Genomic DNA, 20452 nt, shown 5'->3' with positions numbered 1-20452 from the left:
TATCTCCATCCTTCCTCAACACAGGAAGTTCCTGAGGTTTGCTTTTGGGGGCAAAGCTTACCAATATTGGGTTCTTCCCTTCGGCCTTGCACTCTCACCCCGCACTTTCACGAAGTGTGTGGATGCTGCTCTGGCTCCTCTGCGACTCCAGGGCATCTGCATACTCAACTACATTGACAATTGGTTGATATTAGTTCAATCAGAGCAGATGGCGGTTCGGCATCGAGATGTCGTTCTCGCTCACATGAAAGAGTTGGGGTTAAGACTAAATGCTAAGAAAAGTGTGCTTTCTCCACTACAGAGAACCACTTATCTGGGAGTGGTGTGGGATTCGACCACGATTCAGGCACGTCTGTCTCCTGCTCGGATCGAGTCGATCCTCACTGCAATCGCAAGAGTGAGTGAAGGCCGGTCACTCACTGTCAATCAGTTTCAAAAACTGCTGGGTCTGATGGCAGCTGCATCTAACGTGATACCTTTTGGCCTGCTGTACATGAGACCCCTACAGTCGTGGCTCAAGACCAAAGGGGTTCTCCCCGAGGACCCGGTGCTGGGAGCTCCTTGTCGCCGTGTAACGCTAGCGACAGACGCGTCCCTCACCGGTTGGGGAGCGGTCATGAGTGGCCGCTCAGCCCGCGGTATGTGGAGTGGTCACCACACATCAACTGCCTTGATGTGTGGTTTTTGACAAGGCTCCGATGGACCTGTTTGCGACTCAGGAGACATCGCACTGTCCCCTCTGGTTCTCTCTGACTCATCCAGCTCCACTGGGGCTGGATGCCATGGTACTGACGTGGCCGAGGTTTCATCTGTACGCCTTTCCCCCGATCACTCTACTCCCGGAAACTCTGGAGAGAGTATGCCATCTACTGCTAGTGGCCCCGTTCTGGCCGGGTCGAATATGGTTCTCGGACATGGTACCCCTATGGGTGTGACCCCTGAGGGGGCACATCTCGTAACTTCCGGTCTGTCAACCGAGGTTGTTGAGACCATCCTCCAATCCAGAGCTCCCTCTACGAGGAAACTGTACGCCTTGAAGTGGAAACTTTTCACTTCTTGTTACGGAGACCGCCAGCTCGATCCAGTTAACTGCCCAGTTGGTACAGTGCTGGAGTTCCTGCAGGCCCGTTTCTCCGCAGGGTTGACCCACTCCACCTTGAAGGTCTACGTGGCGGACATTGCGGCCTACCACACCCCTCTCGGTGGCCAGTCAGTGGGCAGACACCCCCTAGTTACACGTTTCCTCCGTGGTGCGCTGAGGCCTCCGGTACGATCTTGTGTCCCCCCGTGGGACCTGGCTATGTGCTAGAGACTCTCTGTAAACCTCCCTTCGAGCCTATAGAGGAGATATCTGATCATCATCTCACTATCAAGACTACCTTCCTTATGGTGATTTCTTCTCTCAAGAGAGTTGGGGATCTGCAGGCCCTCTCAGTGGCCCCTTCCTACTTAGACTTTGGGCCCAGTCTAGCCAAAGCGTTTCTCTACACTCGAGCGGGTTATGTACCTAAAGTCCCCTCCTCTACACCACGGCCTGTTGTACTCCAGGCCTTCTGTCCTCCTCACTTTCAGGAGCCCGACCAGCAGAAGCTTAACTGTATGTGTAAAGTGCGAGCACTGGACGCATACATCTACAGAGCTGCCCTGTGGAGAAGGGTGGACCAACTGCTAGTTTGTTATGGTCCCCCCAAGAGAGGTCTTCCTGCTACTAAACAGACCCTCAGCCGGTGGATTGTGGATGCCATTTTCATTGCCTATGAGTCCTCTGATCTCCCCTCGCCTTTGGGGGGCAAGGCTCACCTGACTAGAAGTGTGGCGGCCTCCAAGGCCTTTCTGGCAGGTGTGTCTATGCAGGACATCTGCAATGCTGCGGGTTGGTCCACTCCCCTAACGCCCGTCAGGTTCTATGACCACGATATGCGAGCCACTCCAGGCTCTTCTGTTCTATCACCCTAGCTGTGCTTTTCCACACTAGGCAAGGATTTGTAAGTATGGCGGCGTGGGCATACTCGTTCCCATAGCGTTTCAACGCAGCTCGAGTTCCTGAAGGGGAACGTCTCTAGGTTACGCATGTAACCATGGTTCCCCGAGGGAACAAGATGCTGCGTCTCAGTGCCATACTTCCGGCATCTCTGCGAGCGCTTGCTTCATTTCCTAGAAGCTGACGCTGCATCCACCGCACGTGCTTTTAAGCTTCCTGGTCGCTACGTCACCCCGCCCGGGACGTCTCGCCCATCCATTGGACTGATTTCACAAGTGATTCAGAGTGTGGTCACGCTGAAGGCGTTCCCATAGCGTTTCGACGCAGCATCTCGTCCCCTCGGGGAACCATGGTTACATGCATAACCTAGAGACGTTTTCACCGGTGAAACAATATCCTCATTATTGGCTGTCCATCGAGTGAACCTGAGATCTTGTGTGTAGACTATAAATAACGTTGCTCCAACACCACAAGCATGCATGGCACAGACAAAATTAAATCATTAGTAACCAAATAACTGAGTTAAACAACTTGGTATTCTGAAAGAAGCATGCAGTTATTCATATGTTGTTTTGAAACAGCTTGTTCATGATTATTAATATGTTGACCCAATGGACTGTGATGGCAAATTTTTTACCATTGTAACTGAAAAACTGGTAAACTCAAGGATTGACACAGCTTTGGCTTTGCTCTTACCATTTGCTGCATCTTCTGTTTGCTTGAAGAAGAAATACACAATTGAGGGAAGTAGCTTCCAGATTGCTTCCTTCCCATGAAAAGCCCTTGATGGCCACAGAGCAAGAGAAAGGGGAGTATTCAGTCTCCCTAGAAATGGTCTTTGTGGTCTTTCACCTAATCTATTTCTGTTGTCACGTCATTGAATCCACCTCTCATTGACTGAGTATTTTCACCGGAAGTCCCAGCACTCGCTGTCTGCTTTGCACTCAAATTTATGAACTCTAAGCTGGCGTCCGACATGCAAGTGGCTAAACCATTCAGGTGGGCCATGTGAAGGAGGCAGAACGTTGCCAGATTTGGAAATCTTTGTAAGCTTTGTGTGTTGCAGCAGCTTTTTGAAGTTGTATTATTGGAGTATAGTTGCAATATTATTGGCATAAGTTTTATAAGAAACTATGTTTTATTTCAAAATGTCAGGTTTAATTCAACGTGTTACATGTTGTTCCTTAGTAATTATTTGTGCTTAACTCTTTCCCTGCTATTGACAGATTTTTTTGGCTTTCTGTGTTTTAGTGTAATACGATTGGAGGCGTTAGTACACATCTTCTGAAAGAGTATAGAATCTCTGGATCAAAATACAGGCAAAGAATATACAGAACCAATGATCACAGATGCATATGTAAAATAACGTGATCATCAAACATTAAACAGCATATAAATCAAAACTGCCTAACGTTAGCAAGTTAAATGTCAATCCATGAAGAGGTTTAGGACTTTGAAGCTTTGGGGCTGTTGATGGAAGTGGTTGACTTCATCTATGTTTTGATCATTGTTTTGAATCCAATCCTGATGTAGACTTTTCTTTGACATATTGCATGTTCAGATATTCATACAACAAAAAATACTGGGGGCCATGAACGTTTTGAGACAGTGATCAAAAATACTGGCACTGGCTGGCAACTGGTGGGGAAAGAGTTAAGTAAATCTGAATGTAAATTTCAAAGTAATATTTACTACTGTTTTGTCATCTAATCAATTGATGCAAAAAACTGAGAAGTTTAAGTAAGATTTACACTACACTGCCTATAGTAGCATAGAGGAAAAGGGCAGTGTTAAGCCATATGTACATTGAAAAATGAAACTGCAATAGGATTTACTTGCAAAAAAAAAAAAAAGATTTTCACTCAGAAATTGCTACTACCAGCATGATTTGAATTTCTAATCTTAATTTTAAAAAAATAATGTAGTTTGGTTTCAAGTACATTTTGCACACACTTTGTAAAATTTTCTTAATGCATATAAAAGTACTATACTTTGTTCATACATATTATTTAAATTCCAGAGTAATGTTTATTTTATGAAATTTTTATCACTACTACAATTCATTGAGGACATGGCTGTTCTCATAATATTTGGGTGTACCTTTCGACCCATCTCTGCCATTGTAAGGTCATGATAGAGAACATGGTCAACAATAGTGGCCCTTATTTCATTAGAAGCATACCTACATCCTTGGCCTTTTCTACCTCTTCCTCTGTTTTGCCTCGCTACCCTTCCAGCACGCATCCTCACTCCTCTTCTTCTTCCCGGCTGTTGTTGTTCTTCCATTGTCAGAATTTGTAACGCTGTGCTATGCTCTGCTTATATATGCTTGCCAGTTGAAGGTAACACATTGGCAATTTGTTCAGAAGAATGAGAAATTGCTTTTATGATGTGCACAAGTGACCAGATGATGTGGAGTCTGAACAAGTAGTTTTGAGAATTTCAATTGTGATCTGAGAAAGGCAACTCAACGACTGCAATAAAACTGGCACATTTCAGGAGCAGAAGGCATGGGAAGGGAAGCCATCGGAGACTCTCATCTATTGGTGGGTTCAAATCTCTTGGGGAATGTTCTCGAGGAAATGCATTGTGTCTCTCTCTTCCTTTGAACTTGTATTTAGACTGCCAGTACTTGAGAATTAAGCCGTAATGTTTTATGACTCAGTAGATTATCATGTACAGTTCAGCATGCCCTGAATATATATAAAATTCGCCATTTTGATATCATTTCAGTAAAGAGCATATTTTTCCAATAACATTCTGCAACTAGCATATTTTTAAAGGTTTAGTGTGTGATTTCTGCACCACTGGTGTAACCAAATAGAATTTCAGAAATAATGATAAATAGGTTTCCCAAACACTCCCCCATCTTTGTTTATTCAGTTGGTTGAATAAACAGTTCGGCCCTCCCAAACTTATACCCTTGACTGAGCCAATATGGTGTGTCAGTAAACCAAGGTTACATACTTATTATAGAAAATATTATTGATTTGACTGCACTGACACTATTGATTGAGAACCTTGAACTGAACTGAGCTGAACAATGATATTATAAGAGCAGTAACACTTTATTATAAGGAGCAATTCTCACTATTAACTAGCATGCATATTACTAGTATATAAAGCACATATTAATGTCTTATTTTGCATAACCATATCCACCCCATACCTAAACGTAACATCTAACTTACTAACTATTAATAAGCAGCAAATTAGGAGTTTATTGAGGCACATAGCTAATAGTTAATAGTGAGAATTGGACCTTAGTGTGACCATTAGAGCTGCTTTATAGCTGAATTGAATTACAGTAGTTACGTAATGCTACATTTTGCAGCGCGGACACTGTTATTGAACTGAATTGAATCCACATTAACTAAAGCTAAATAATTACCCTATTATCTTCTGTACACTATACAGCTGAAACTGAATTGGTTTAATAAATGATGCATTTTGCAACATACCACTGTTATTTTCCAGATGTAACCAGTAAAATCAGTAGCTGATGCTGTATGGGAACACTACATGGCATACTGTACTACTGAAACAGCTGATATATCAGCCCATGAAAAATACACAGAATAATAGAGAAATCATGAATTGACACCGGCACAACCAGGTAAATGTCAAATCAACATTCAGATAAAATCACATTGGGCTGTACAGTCTGTACAGCCTGTCTTTCTCCTGCAAATCAAAGGGAAGAAATCCTAAAAACTTTCTATGCTGGGGCTATAGAAAGCATTTCAGTTTGGTACAGCATCTGCTCCAACCAGGACTGTAAAGCCCTTCAGAGAGCAGAAGGGACTGCTCTCTCCTCTCTGCACGATATATACATCAGATGATGCAGTAGCAGGGCTGTTAAAATCATCAAGTACCCTATACATCCTGGTTACTGTCTGTTCAGACTCCTGCCATCACACAAGTGCTTCTGTTGTCTAATGGCCAAATCTCACTTACCCCATAAGTCTCTTATGCCCGGTATTCTGATTCATACTCACAGTTGGCATTACTTGGTAATGTTTTTGTTATTGTTTTTTATTGTTACTACAATTTTGTACTTCCTCTTTTTGCACATTTACCTATTACTAATTCATCTTTAATCCGATGTTTCTATATTTAATGCACAGTCTGAGTAGCTGACCTGGTTTACATTTTACTGCAGGTTGTATTCTGTATATAACTGTGTATGTGACAAAAATCTTGAATCTTGAGTACGGTTATTGGTTACTCTACCCATATCTGGGGTAGGCTACTTTAAGTAAAAACTATAAATAGCTTTAAAATATAGTCTCTCGGTTACGTATGTAACCATGGTTCCCTGAGGGAACTAGACGCTGCGTCAAAATGCTTTGGGAACGCCTCCAGCGCGACCATGCTCTGAATCACGTGTGTAATCAGTCTAATGGATGGGTGATACGTCACGGACAGCGTGACGTAGCGACCAGGAAGCTATAAAAGCATGTGCAGTGGAAACAGCGGCAGCTTCTGATAGAATGAGGGAAGCGCTCGCAGGGATGCCGGAAGTATGGCAGGAGATGCAGCGTCTCGTTCCCTCGGGGAACCATGGTTACATACGTAACCTAGAGACATTCCCCTTCAGGAACTTGAGCTGTGTCTAAACGCTTTGGGAACGAGAATGCCCATACTGTCAGACTTTCAAATGCCTGCATAGTGTGTATGAACGTAGCACAACTACGGCAAGAGAACTGAGGAACCAGGAGCGGTAAGGATGTCAAGGTCATAGAAGCTGACAAAAGAGAGCGGCGTAGACCAGCCCGCAGCGTTACAAATATCTTGCATAGCCACACCCAACAGGAAGGACTTGGAGACCGCCACACTTCGGGTGGAGTGAGCCTTGACCCCCAAGGACGAAGGGAGACCAGAGGACTCATAGGAAATGGAGATGGCATCAACGATCCACCGACTGAGGGTCTGCTTAGTAGCAGGCAGACTCCTCTTGGAAGGACCATAACAAACAAATAATAGGTCAGACTTCCTCCACATGGCAGCTCTGTGGACGTATGTGTCCAGTGCTCGCAACTCCCTCGGGAGCTGACTCAGCGTGCTTCGCTCCCAAGCAAACAACGCAAAGGCTGTGTGTAACCCCACCCGTGATGTAACGAGAGAGGGAGGCAGGGAGGAACAGCCTAAACTGATGCTTGCTTTTATCATTGCCCTTATGTTTAGACTTCTCTTTTGTCTTTGGCATGCTTTTATCGTTGAAGATCGTGACAGACAACGGTAAATAAGACATACACAGACAGAGCACTTCGCTGAATGACAGAAACTGATGCTGTTTCCACCGCACATGCTTTTATAGCTTCCTGGTCGCTACGTCACGCCGTACGTGATGTCTCGCCCATCCATTGGACTGATTACACACATGATTCAGAGCGTGGTCATGCTGGAGGCGTTCCCAAAGCGTTTCGACGCAGCTCGAGTTCCTGAAGGGGAACATTTATTAATACTCATGCATCTTCCTGCCAACCTGATCTCATGAGAAATCATACAATGTGATTTGTAGGAAAACATACAATTTGTAACAAAAAGTAAGCATGAATCTGCACTCCTAAGCCACCCCTAAGCATAACCCTCAGTGGCTTAGCTGGATGTATAAAAATGTACAAATGAGATTAAACAAATTCATACAAATTTGTCACTTATTTGCTAAAAACATGATAGAATTACAAATTGTCATGAGACCGTGTTGTCCGTGCTGCCATATACAGCGGGTAAAATAAGTATTGAACACGTCACCATTTTTCTCATTAAATATATTTCTAACAGTGCTGTTGACATGAAATTTTCACCAGACGTCGGTAACAACCCAAGTAATCCATAGATACAAAGAAAACAAAACAAATAATTTCAGAAATTAAGTTATGTGTAATAAAATGGAATGACACATGGAAAACGTATTGAACTTCTGAAATGTATTTAATACTTTGTACCAAAGCCTTTGTTGGTAATGACAGCTTCAAGAGCCTCTTGTATGGAAAAACTAGTCGCATGCATTGCTCAGGTGTGATTTTAGCCTATTCTTCCACAGAGTCTTCAAATCTTGAAGGTTCTGTGGGCCTCTTCTATGAACTCAAATCTTTAGATCTTATTTTCTATTGGATTCAAGTCAGGTGATTGGCTGGGCCATTCTAGCAGCTTTATTTTCTTTCTCTGAAACCAATTGAGTTTTCTTGGCTGTGTTTGGGATCATTGTCTTGCTGAAATGTCCACTCTTGTTTCATCTTCATCATCCTGGTACTGTCGGTGTTGGGACTGAACCAGCTAATATTAATTTCCACTGTCTAGGGACAGGATTGCTTTCTAATTACTGATAAATTTCCGCTGGTGTCTTGGCTTTCCATTCCTTTTTGCACCTCCCTTTCTTCATGTGTTCAGTAATTTTTCCCTGTGTCATTCCATTTTATTACACATAACTTAATTTCTGAACTTATTTGTTTTGTTTTCTTTGTATGTATGGATTACTTGGGTTGTTTTTACCTATGTCTGGTGAAAATTTCAAGTCAACAGCACCTTTAGAAGTATATTTACTGAGAAAAATGGTGATGTGTTCAATACTTATTTTACCCGCTCTAAGTTTCAAATGAAATAAAACTAATATAAGAACATAAGATTGAAACTAAACAATTTTTTGTTTATCTGTATTTTTTTACTTCTAATAGTTAAGTACATTAAAAAGTTAAATTGAAACTGAGTATTTATACTTACTGTACTGGAGTAATATTGTATTCTGTGTAAACTTGGTTGCATTATATGTTTAAAGATCAATGTTTTTGTTTCCTAGCTCTTTAAATCATCACTACATGAATGCTTTTCTAAAGAACTCATTAAAAATCCTTTGTAGAAAGAAAACAAAGTAATTCTGTAACGTGATAAAGAAGAATAGCATGCATTTTTACATGCAATCATCTCAGTGCTCCAAGTAATTAAAGTGACAGCTTATCAGTGTTGGCTTGTTTCTTGTAAGGCCTGTTCCTCCACTAAGATGTTATCGTTGCACACAGATGACATGCTATTGTTGTACACACAAAATTTTGTCTTTCATTGTTTTATTTAAAGAATATTGCATTTTCCCATTTTATAGGAAATTGAAATTCAATTGCACTCGTCCTTGATCAGAAGGTACACGCTGCTATTTTTGTTCTGGGAACATCTCCTGACTCAGGTTTAATGTGAAAAGCAGATACACTGTAATGACAAAATTGAAGGACTTGGTCACATGCACACCACTTCCATCCATTGTGTGTTCACATATTGTCTGGAAATATGAGGGTGTAAGACTTTACGTAAGAAACCTGGGCTGGGTACACAAGACCGTCTTTCAGGAATTAAGCACCCTTAGCAACATCTGCTGTCTTTAACTCATAGGGTTAGATTACATTTCCTCTTTGGCAAGATGTCAGAAAGTGTGGTGCTAATTTCTCAAAACTAATGCAGCAGCATTCAGAGGCTTAAAGCTTCATTCTTATGATTTAATGTATTATGCGTAAATGACCAGATTTCTCAGGTCATTATGGCTAAAATAAAAAAAGGTTAAATAGAAGTTAAGTTCAGCTGACAGCATCTGTGTCCTGCTGTTGGTTACCAGAGAAAATACTTTTAATTAATTAAAAACTTGTACCTACACTGTAACATAAGTACAGTTGGTATATTTTTGAGGTCTGGGATTTCATAACAGCTGTGAGTAGTACTTCAAACAGATTCTTTTCTACATTTGACATTCGAGCATGTGTCATAATTTACAAGTATTTTTAAGATGGAAAAATGTGTTTTTTTTTTTTTTTTTGGCGAGAATGTGGCTTTCATATGACAGATTGCTATCAAATAGCCCACGTAGGTTCTTATCTGATGATGAAGAAGACCCATTTTTCACCAGTTGGCAGTAGGGAAGTGGGTTTGTGAAAATCTAATTCATCGCATATCTTAGATCATTTCAGATACATGATAATATTTAAAGGGATAAGTTCACCCAAGAATGAAAATCCTGTCAAAAATCATTTACGCTCCCTCATTTCGTTCCAAACCCGTAAGACTTTCGTTCATCTACAGAACACAAATCGAGATGTTTTTAACAAAATAACAGATTTCTGTCACCTCTACGCAACATTGACATTTCAAAACGTCATAAAGAGAAAATAACACAAATCGTATGAATTAAGTCGTTTTCTGAAGCAATTTTCTGAAGAAACTCAATTGCTTCATATGATGAACAGATTTAATTTGGGCTTTTATTCACATATTACATTGATCAGCAAACATTAACAGAAGCTCAAGCATACTTGCTTTGATACGCAAGAACGAACCTCATTGGTTCTTATGCAAGCTCAAACATACAGCATAACACACGAGAATGATCCTTGTTTGTTCTCACACGTCAAGCAAGCATGCTTGAGCTTTCCTTTTCCATAACTGATGTGTGCATTGATTAATGTGTATATGTGAATAAAAGCCTAAATGAAATCTGTTTATCATACAAGTCTCTTTAGAAAATTTGGACTAAACCACTCAATTCAAACAATTTGTTTTACGATCTCTTTATGAACTTTTTGAAGCATTAAAATGGTATTTGCAGAGTGTCAATGGCTCTTTTTCACATTTCCAGGTTTCTCAGCAATGAAAGTTGGGTAAACTTCAATAGCGTTGAAAGGGAGACTACATCAAATATATTTTTGTGTTCCCATTTGCTCAAATAGCAAAAGAAAAACTCCACTATAGTGTTTTCATGACTTTCAAAAAGAGGAAAGAGGATTTCATTTGTGTTCTGAAAATGATTGAAAGTCTAACAGGTTTGGAACAACATGAGGGTGAGCAAATGATGACAGAATTTTCATTTTTGGGTGAACTATCCCTCGAAGTTAACAATTTAATCAGCAAAGAGTGATAAGATGATTAAAAATAAAGCCAGACGGAGTTGCAGTCACAAACCGCTCAACACTAAGGCAAGAAGAAACTGCAAGGCAGACCTGCACACACACAAGCTGCTGCTTCTCATTAGAAAAACAAAATCAAACATGATACCAGTCTGTAATCAGTCTGTAATCAGAAGACGATTTTGTATTTTTAGCTAGCCCCATAAAAGAATGGTGTAAGCACTAAATAGTAGAAACTGATCATTTCTTAGAGTGGACTAGAGGAACATGCAGGTTGCTTTTCAGGAAGGACTACTAGCAAATATGCAGCGCACATGGGATATACGCTAGCTTCACAGTTCTTAAATATTATCTAGAATTAGATAATATTTCATTATCAAATTTTTTTTATTTATTTATTTTTTTGCATGGGTGAATTATATTCTTTTTAACATCATTTTCATTTGTAGGTGGATTTTCCATGCTTTCTGAGATCAGTTAGATGCTGAAATTTGATAACGTTCACTATGATGGTGATTCTGGATAATCAAACATTTCAGAATAGCAAAGGTGCTTGTGGCAGTATTTAACAGTGGTGGGCCGTCAGGGCCAGCAAAGCCTTCTCTGCTGGCCTAAACACTATCAGAATCACTGATTTAGTTTAATATATTTTTCCATGAATGTGTATTAAATTATTTCCAATAGTCTATTCTCTTCATTTCATAGCTTTTCTCTTGGTTGCACTGCTTCCAGCAGTGTATGTTTATATTAGAGCTTTTATCCAATCATATTTCAGCAATCGTGTTGCCAGGGTCAAAGAAATCTGCCTTAAAGTCCGCGTGAACCGGAAGTTGCTGCCGACTTTATTTCAGTGTAGTGACGTATTTCCAGCTGAAACGAAATATTGAATAGAGGGCATTGTAAGGTATAAATACGTTTGGGTGAATAAATGTCTGTAAGAACATCGGATGGACTGTATTTGTGTGTTAGGTTAATGCTTCAGCTAATGTTACAGATGATGTGTTGCGCAATTGTTAATTGGGTTTCTTTCTTTAGTAATGGCATTCATTCTCGCTACATAAGATACCTGTCTGTTATGTAGTGTCCTGTTATACTGCATTACTGTTTAATATTTATGGTTTCTATAGCATCATCATTATGATGGTATGAAGAGATGGATTAATTCATGTAGGACGCCACTGAAGGCCTAGGTGTAAAATGCACGGCCCGCCACTGGTATTTAATAACTAGTACATTTGCTTGTGTCCTGATATTTAAAGTGTTATTGATCCTGAAACAATACCTGATTTCCCACTTTTGCAACCATTTCTTCTGGTATGATGTCTTTTGATATCTTATCCTAAACTTTGGCACTGTTTGTCACTGCTGTAAAATTCAGTCAATCTAGTCAGCCTAACATTAAGATTAACAAGCAAGCTATTCTGGCATTGGCATAATTTAACAACATGCAAAGTCAGAAATGCCACCAAAACAAATAGAAATGCTACCAAAATTCAAGATATGAATTCTTCCTGTATGAGTTCCTGTATTTTTTGTGTTGCTAACATATTATAGGTAAGCAATACTACATGAGCAAGAGTGCGATTTTGCTAAATATTAATACGATTGCAGGTGTAATATACATTTTAGACAGCAATTTAATAAACATTACATTAATTTCCTAACTGTCCATTTTATACACAACATTGAATATTTTGATAGTTTTCACCAAATAAAATTTTACAAAGCAAAACAGTTGCATCTCGCAACAACACAGAGTTTTGTTTCTACTTAAGTTTTTTGAACAAATCAGTTGAGTCAATGATTCAATGACTCCTTCATAAAAACAGTGGTTACTTGCTTTCTTTATAAGTAAACAAGCCAGTTTCTATGATTCAATTGTGTCACCACTTACTGGCAGTTTTATTTTTATATATAATAGAATAATTTAGTTTTTCCTATCATTTCATATTTCTGTATTCAAAATGTTAATTTAAAATCATTAATCTCATAACATTATTTAAGCCTGTATGCAATTATAATGCAGTGTAAATAGCTTTTATAAATGGGAAGATGAATTTTGTTTGAAATTGACTTAATTTAATTGGCAACAGCCGTATAGTATATATTGTTATTTTACAGATGTTCAATAGTTTGTAACTTTATTTTTTTTATAAATAATTACGAGCACCTGCCCACCAAAGTGTCTGTGCATGGCCCTGGTGTAGGTTGACTCATTGATTAACTGAACTCTGAGAGTAAAGCTCATTCTTCTGAGGAAGATATTTTTAGAGAATTTGCAAAAAATATTTTTTTGCGATGTCTCTGCATCACAATGTTGGCATAGAGTGAATGTGATGACCTCGCCTTGGTGGTGCCATTATTGTTTATTGCTGCATTTGTTTATAAACATTCATTGGGAAAACAAAACCATTGATCCAACTGTCAGATTATTTGGCAACACCTTTTCCTGAGTGAATCAAAATGCTTTGCATATAAACTACAATAGACTTCTGAATTCTCTCGAAAATAACATTCCCAAAGATCTCCTTGATTACAACAGTTTTGGGAACATAGTCTTCTGTTATTGCTAAATAATATGGAAAACAATTGGCTAACGGAGAAAATTTAAATAAGAGGTCCAAAAGTCTGGAACACCAAGGTTTTGAATGCACTAGAATGCTGAAACAGCTCTAAAATAAACCCTGCGGCGGTCTAAAACAGCAGGGTCAATCCTTCTCAACTCAACCAGAGGTCCCCAGCTAAAAATTTTGATTTTGACCTTTTTTCCCGGTGAAAGAAATATATAAATGAACAACACCTCTGCCTGACCGTGTCCTGAAATCAGTCCAATAGACTAGCGCGACATCACGGGTGGAGTGATATATCGACTAGGATGCTTAAAAGGGCACATGGTATAAAATTCTGATTCTGATTCTGATTCTGATTCAATGACTCCTTCATAAAGACAGTGGTTACTTGCTTTCTTTATAAGTAAACAAGCCAGTTTCTATGATTCAATTGTGTCACCACTTACTGGCAGTTTTATTTTTATATATAATAGAATAATTTAGTTTTTCCTATCATTTCATATTTCTGTATTCAAAATGTTAATTTAAAATCATTAATCTCATAACATTATTTAAGCCTGTATGCAATTATAATGCAGTTTAAATAGCTTTTATAAATGGGAAGATGAATTTTGTTTGAAATTGACTTAATTTAATTGGCAACAGCCGTATAGTATATATTGTTATTTTACAGATGTTCAATAGTTTGTAACTTTATTTTTTTTTATAAATAATTACGAGCACCTGCCCACCAAAGTGTCTGTGCATGGCCCTGGTGTAGGTTGACTCATTGATTAACTGAACTCTGAGAGTAAAGCTCATTCTTCTGAGGAAGATATTTTTAGAGAATTTGCAAAAAATATTTTTTTGCGATGTCTCTGCATCACAATGTTGGCATAGAGTGAATGTGATGACCTCGCCTTGGTGGTGCCATTATTGTTTATTGCTGCATTTGTTTATAAACATTCATTGGGAAAACAAAACCATTGATCCAACTGTCAGATTATTTGGCAACACCTTTTCCTGAGTGAATCAAAATGCTTTGCATATAAACTACAATAGACTTCTGAATTCTCTCGAAAATAACATTCCCAAAGATCTCCTTGATTACAACAGTTTTGGGAACATAGTCTTCTGTTATTGCTAAATAATATGGAAAACAATTGGCTAACGGAGAAAATTTAAATAAGAGGTCCAAAAGTCTGGAACACCAAGGTTTTGAATGCGCTAGAATGCTGAAACAGCTCTAAAATAAACCCTGCGTCGGTCTAAAACAGCAGGGTCAATCCTTCTCAACTCAACCAGAGGTCCCCAGCTAAAAATTTAGATTTTTACCTTTTTTCCCGTTGAAAGAAATACATAAATGAACAACACCTCTGCCTGACCATGTCCTGAAATCAGTCCAATAGACTAGCGCAACATCACGGGCGGAGTGATATATCGACTAGGATGCTTAAAAGGGCACATGGTGTAAAGCATTAGCTTCTGATAGGTTGAAGCAAGCGCTCAAATGGATGCAGGAGGTATGGCAGGGTGATGCAGAGTCTCGTTCCCTTCGGGTAACCATTGTTACATGCGTAACCTAGAGACGTTCCTTTTCAAGAACTCGCGCTGCATCGGAAATGCTTTGCGAACAGAAATACCAACTCCACCATATTGACGAATGCCTGTCTAGTGTGAAGTCAAAGCGCACATCTCAAGACAGAAGCACTCTAGAACCCAGAATGGTCCCAACATTTAGATCAGTGGTTCCCAACCACGTTCCTGGAGGCCCCCCAGCCCTGCATATTTTGTATGGCTCCCTTATCAATTCAAGTCTTGTAGTCTCTCCTAATGAGCTGATGAGTTGAATCAGGCGTGTTAGATGAGGGAGACATACAAAATGTGCAGGGCTGGGGGGCCTCCAAAAATGTGGTTGGGAATCACCTATTTAGGTTATAAAACTTGACGAAGATGAGTGGGGTAGACCAACCCGCAGCCTCACAAACATTGTGTATAGAAACACCAGATAAGAAGGCCTTAGAGGCCGCCATACCTCGAGTTGAGTGGGCCCTGACCCCCAGAGGTGAGGGGAGATCAGAGGGCTCGTAAGCTAGGGAGATAGCCTCAAAAATCCACCTGCTTATTGTCTGCTTAGTCATCGGAAGAAATTGGGCAGACCAAAGCAGACGAAAAGTTGATCAATTTTCCTCCACAGCTCTGTGGACACACCAAATTAAGCTTCTCCAGGTCTGGCTCCCAAAAGAGAGGAGGACATAATACCTGCAGCACTATGGGCCATGGAACAACAGTGGGCACCTTTGGAACATAGCCCGGCCTTGGGTGCGAAAAGGCTTTCACCATTCTAGGTGCAAATTCAAGACATTATGGGGCCATGGAAAGGGCCTGAAGGTCACCAACTCTATTGAGAGACAAGATTGCTAATAGAAACACTGTCTTTAGTGTCAAGAACTTTTCCAGAACCTACTATTGAGGTTCAAAAGGTGCCTTACTTAACCCGTCTAGGACCACGGCCAGATTCAAAGCCGGGACTCTAGTGCGTAGTGCAGGCCTCAGTCTCAAAACACCATGAAGGAAACGTGTTACCAACGGGTTTCTTCCCAAAGACGGACCACAACCACAACCACAGTTTCCACAACTCCAGGCAAGGATGAACAATGAACTCCTGAGTCAGAAGGTCCCTGCTGATCACAATCTCCAATGGAAACCCATCAAGAAGGGACACAAGGTCCGGGAACCATACTCGGACCGGCCAGAACAGGGCTACTGTCGGATGATGTATGAGACCACCGATGTGTTAGCTGTTTGAACAAGCACATGATGACCTCTGAGGTCTAGGAAGAAGTGTTTCAGAGCTTGAAATACTGCCAACATCTGCAGACAGTTTATGTGCCAAGAGAGATGATGGTCTCTCCACAGACCTCGGGCTGAGTGACCACTCATGATCGCTCCCCAGCCCATGAGGGATGCATAAATCGCAAGCATTGCACGATGATAAGGAGCTCCCAACACGAGACCCTTGGACAAGACGAAAAGTTGATCAATTTTCCTCCACAGCTCTGTGGACACACCAAATTAAGCTTCTCCAGGTCTGGCTCCCAAAAGAGAGGAGGACATAATACCTGCAGCACTATGGGCCATGGAACAACAGTGGGCACCTTTGGAACATAGCCCGGCCTTGGGTGCGAAAAGGCTTTCACCATTCTAGGTGCAAATTCAAGACATTATGGGGCCATGGAAAGGGCCTGAAGGTCACCAACTCTATTGAGAGACAAGATTGCTAATAGAAACACTGTCTTTAGTGTCAAGAACTTTTCCAGAACCTACTATTGAGGTTCAAAAGGTGCCTTACTTAACCCGTCTAGGACCACGGCCAGATTCAAAGCCGGGACCCTAGTGCATAGTGCAGGCCTCAGTCTCAAAACACCATGAAGGAAACGTGTTACCAACGGGTTTCTTCCCAAAGACAGACCACAACCACAACCACAGTTTCCACAACTCCGGGCAAGGATGAACAATGAACTCCTGAGTCAGAAGGTCCCTGCTGATCACAATCTCCAATGGAAACCCATCAAGAAGGGACACAAGGTCCGGGAACCATACTCGGACCGGCCAGAACAGGGCTACTGTCGGTTGATGTATGAGACCACCGATGTGTTAGCTGTTTGAACAAGCACATGATGACCTCTGAGGTCTAGGAAGAAGTGTTTCAGAGCTTGAAATACTGCCAACATCTGCAGACAGTTTATGTGCCAAGAGAGATGATGGTCTCTCCACAGACCTCGGGCTGAGTGACCACTCATGATCGCTCCCCAGCCCATGAGGGATGCATAAATCGCAAGCATTGCACGATGATAAGGAGCTCCCAACACGAGACCCTTGGACAGGAACCAAGGCTTCTTCCACATGACTAAGGCACAAAGGCATCACCATATGACCTTGACCAAGCGAAATGGGTTGCCCCTCAGGGAAAACCCCTTGGTCCTGAGCCACCACTGCAGGGGTCTCATGTACAGCAGGCCAAAAGGTATCATGTTTGATGCTGCTGCCATCAGACACAATATTCTCTGAAACTGCTTCACCGTGAGTGACTGGCCTAGCTTGACACCGTTCACGACTGCAAGAGTCATATCAATGCGAGCAGGAGACAGACATGCCTGCATCATCGTCGAATCCCACATCACGCCAAGATAAGTAGTCCTCTGAACTGGAGAAAGCATACTCTTCTTGGCATTGAGCCTTAAGCCCAGCTCTTTCATATGGGCAAGGATGACATCCCGATGCCAAACCGCCATCTACTCTGACTGGGCTAAGATCAGCCAGTCATTGATGTAGTTCAGTATGCGGATGCCCTGGAGTCTGAGAGGAGCCAAGGCAGCATCCACACACTTGGTGAAAGTGTGTCAGGACCTCTTCGTCAAAGCCTTCCTAGAGAGAATGACAGTCCTCAGATCCACCTTCTCTCTAGTTGACTTCGGCTGAGAGCACTGCCCCGACCCCTGATCTCTCTGAGAGGGAGCTCGGAAAGCAACACACTTCTTCTGCGGCACCCTGTATGAGGAGCTAGAGGATGGTTGGGGCTGCTCACACCCAGCAGCCCCTGAGACCTGGAGTTGGAAGAACCGAGAACCCTCCTGAGAGGGACAGAGCTCACTGCGTCGCCGAAGAGGTCTGAAGGAACAAGCGGAGCGTCCAAAAGGAAGAACCTATCTTTATTTTTCGTGTCTGACAGATTACACCAGAGATGCCTCTCCGTGGCCACCAAGAGCTTGAACGTGTCCTCGCCTGCACTCAAAGGTAGACACACATCCGCCATTAAAGCAAGTAACAGTGAGTAAAACAATGGTAATGTGTGTGAATAGAGTATTTGTAATGTAAGCGAGGTTAGCGGCAACCACGCTGGCTATGCTAGCGGGCTATTTGCTAATAGCGGACTCGGGAAATCAAAATAAAACTAGTGATAACAAGGCGCTCTGATTGTTTTTGTTGTAGAATACGATAGGGGATATATTCACACGTTATATAAACGAAAATGATGGTGTATAAAATTGATTTTAAAATAGAAAATTAGACGACAAAGAATTAACTTGACGGAGCTCAAACTCAAAACACACGGTCTCTTGTTTTTGACCATGGCACCAAGGCTGCCATGGTTTCCTTAGTGGCCCGGAGAGACAAATCTGTGGTCCTCCGCACCTCCCTGATGTCGTCAGAGCTGATTCGTTCACCTTTATCCAGGTCCCTAAGCAAGTCAGCCTGGTATGCCTGCAACACCTGCATGTCATAAAAGTCTTACCCACCAAAGCCATCAGACTTTTCTGAAGTGCGCTGCTACTGCAACAGGAAACACTGCCAAGTATTTGAATGTTGAGCAAGAGAGAACCAATCAGCTGTGCCATGTGATAATGATGTCATTATGTCATATTGAGTTAGATCTATCGGAGTGCGGCATCTAGAGTTTCATGCCAGAAATTTGTATATGTCATCAGATTAATCAAAAAAAAAAGATTGTCCATACATGTTTGGTAGATTTCTCTAAATGAATGCCTAATCTTTTATGTAAGATTCTTAAATTTAATATATATATATTTGATTAGAATATTAGGACACCACAGGGCTGCAACAAATTAACAAATAAATAGTTTTTAAATTTGAAACTAAACTCGCCAGTAGGTGGCAGCAGGTCACTGCTTTAATGAATGACTCGTTGCACCATTTGAATCATTCAAACGGACTGATTTATTCAGGAATGAACCAGAAGACTGATTTCATTGTATAATTAATTTGGTAGTTTAATTATTTGCCAATTCGTTTGAAACGCTTCTGCTGTGGATTTATTTATAACTATTTTCATTGGCGATATAGAGCAAAAACAGATTTTAATACGGTGTCTAAAAATGTAAGTGACTTGATATTAACTTCTTGTTTTTGAATTGTATAAAATCAATCTCATAATTGCAAACGTGCTGATAATCAGGAAAACAGCACTCTTCTTCCTCATCTAATATTGCTTGATATTGATATTTTCTTAATTATACCATATGTTATAAATATTAAAAAACAACTTATACAGACAAACATCACTGATGCTGTGTGAGAAAATGGACATGTGTTGAGAGTGGGCAGCCCTGGTTTTCAAAGATTAAGATCAATTTACCACAAGATGCTTTTTCAGATTATGTGTTGAATCCTTTTAAGCCGTGAGAAGATTTTTTGCAGGTAGACGTTCTGTAGATTGCATTGCACTGTCCTTTTTCACATTTATAAGTAAAATTGTCTTTGTATTTCCATGACAAAAACACATTACGCGGATGGGTTTCTGATTTCCTCTGCATTTTTGTGAGTCCTGGTCCTGCTCTGCTAGTTGCTAATTAAATAGGCTGCTTTTTTTAAAGGGTTCCCCGGGTATTAAGCCGTGTATGGCTTAATATAACGTAAATGATGTCTCTTACTGAAATATGTAGTATTAAACCCATGAAAGGTTTATGTTATTTAAATTTTTAAAAAACGACATCGTTATATACACATTTTGGACTATGGGTGGCGCCATTATTTCAATGGCGTAAAATGGTTGCACTCAGTGAGCTACTGGCGCTTTTTACCGGAACACAACTCGGAATACACAACTCAGGAAATAAAATACTGATACAATGCCATATTGTGTGGCTTTTGGTTGTATTTTTCAGTCGAAGAGCAACAAGAGAAGCGATGTAAGCATAAAATGGTTGCACTCGGTGAACTACGCGTTGCTCTTTTTACCACAACACAACCCGGAATACACATCTCAGAAAATAAAATACTGATATGATGATCACAGCTACTGAAAGAGCTTACAGGTGGCAATGGATATAAGCATCGGCTTAAACCAAATGCTGTACCATCGATTTTTCCCCACAAGGAGTGTAAACACCTCTGGATGTCGAGTGAAATCCACGCTGAGTAACTCCTTCAGTGGCCGCGGCGTCGGTGTAACGTCAAGTGTCGGTGTAACGGACTTGGCGTGACAACAGTGATAAGATCCAAATGCAAGCTTT

The sequence above is a fragment of the Sinocyclocheilus rhinocerous genome, unplaced genomic scaffold (genome assembly GCF_001515625.1).
Source record: "Sinocyclocheilus rhinocerous isolate Xijiao unplaced genomic scaffold, SAMN03320098_v1.1 scaffold306, whole genome shotgun sequence".
Classification (NCBI taxonomy): domain Eukaryota; kingdom Metazoa; phylum Chordata; class Actinopteri; order Cypriniformes; family Cyprinidae; genus Sinocyclocheilus; species Sinocyclocheilus rhinocerous.
Note: the sequence above shows the minus strand (reverse complement) of the source record.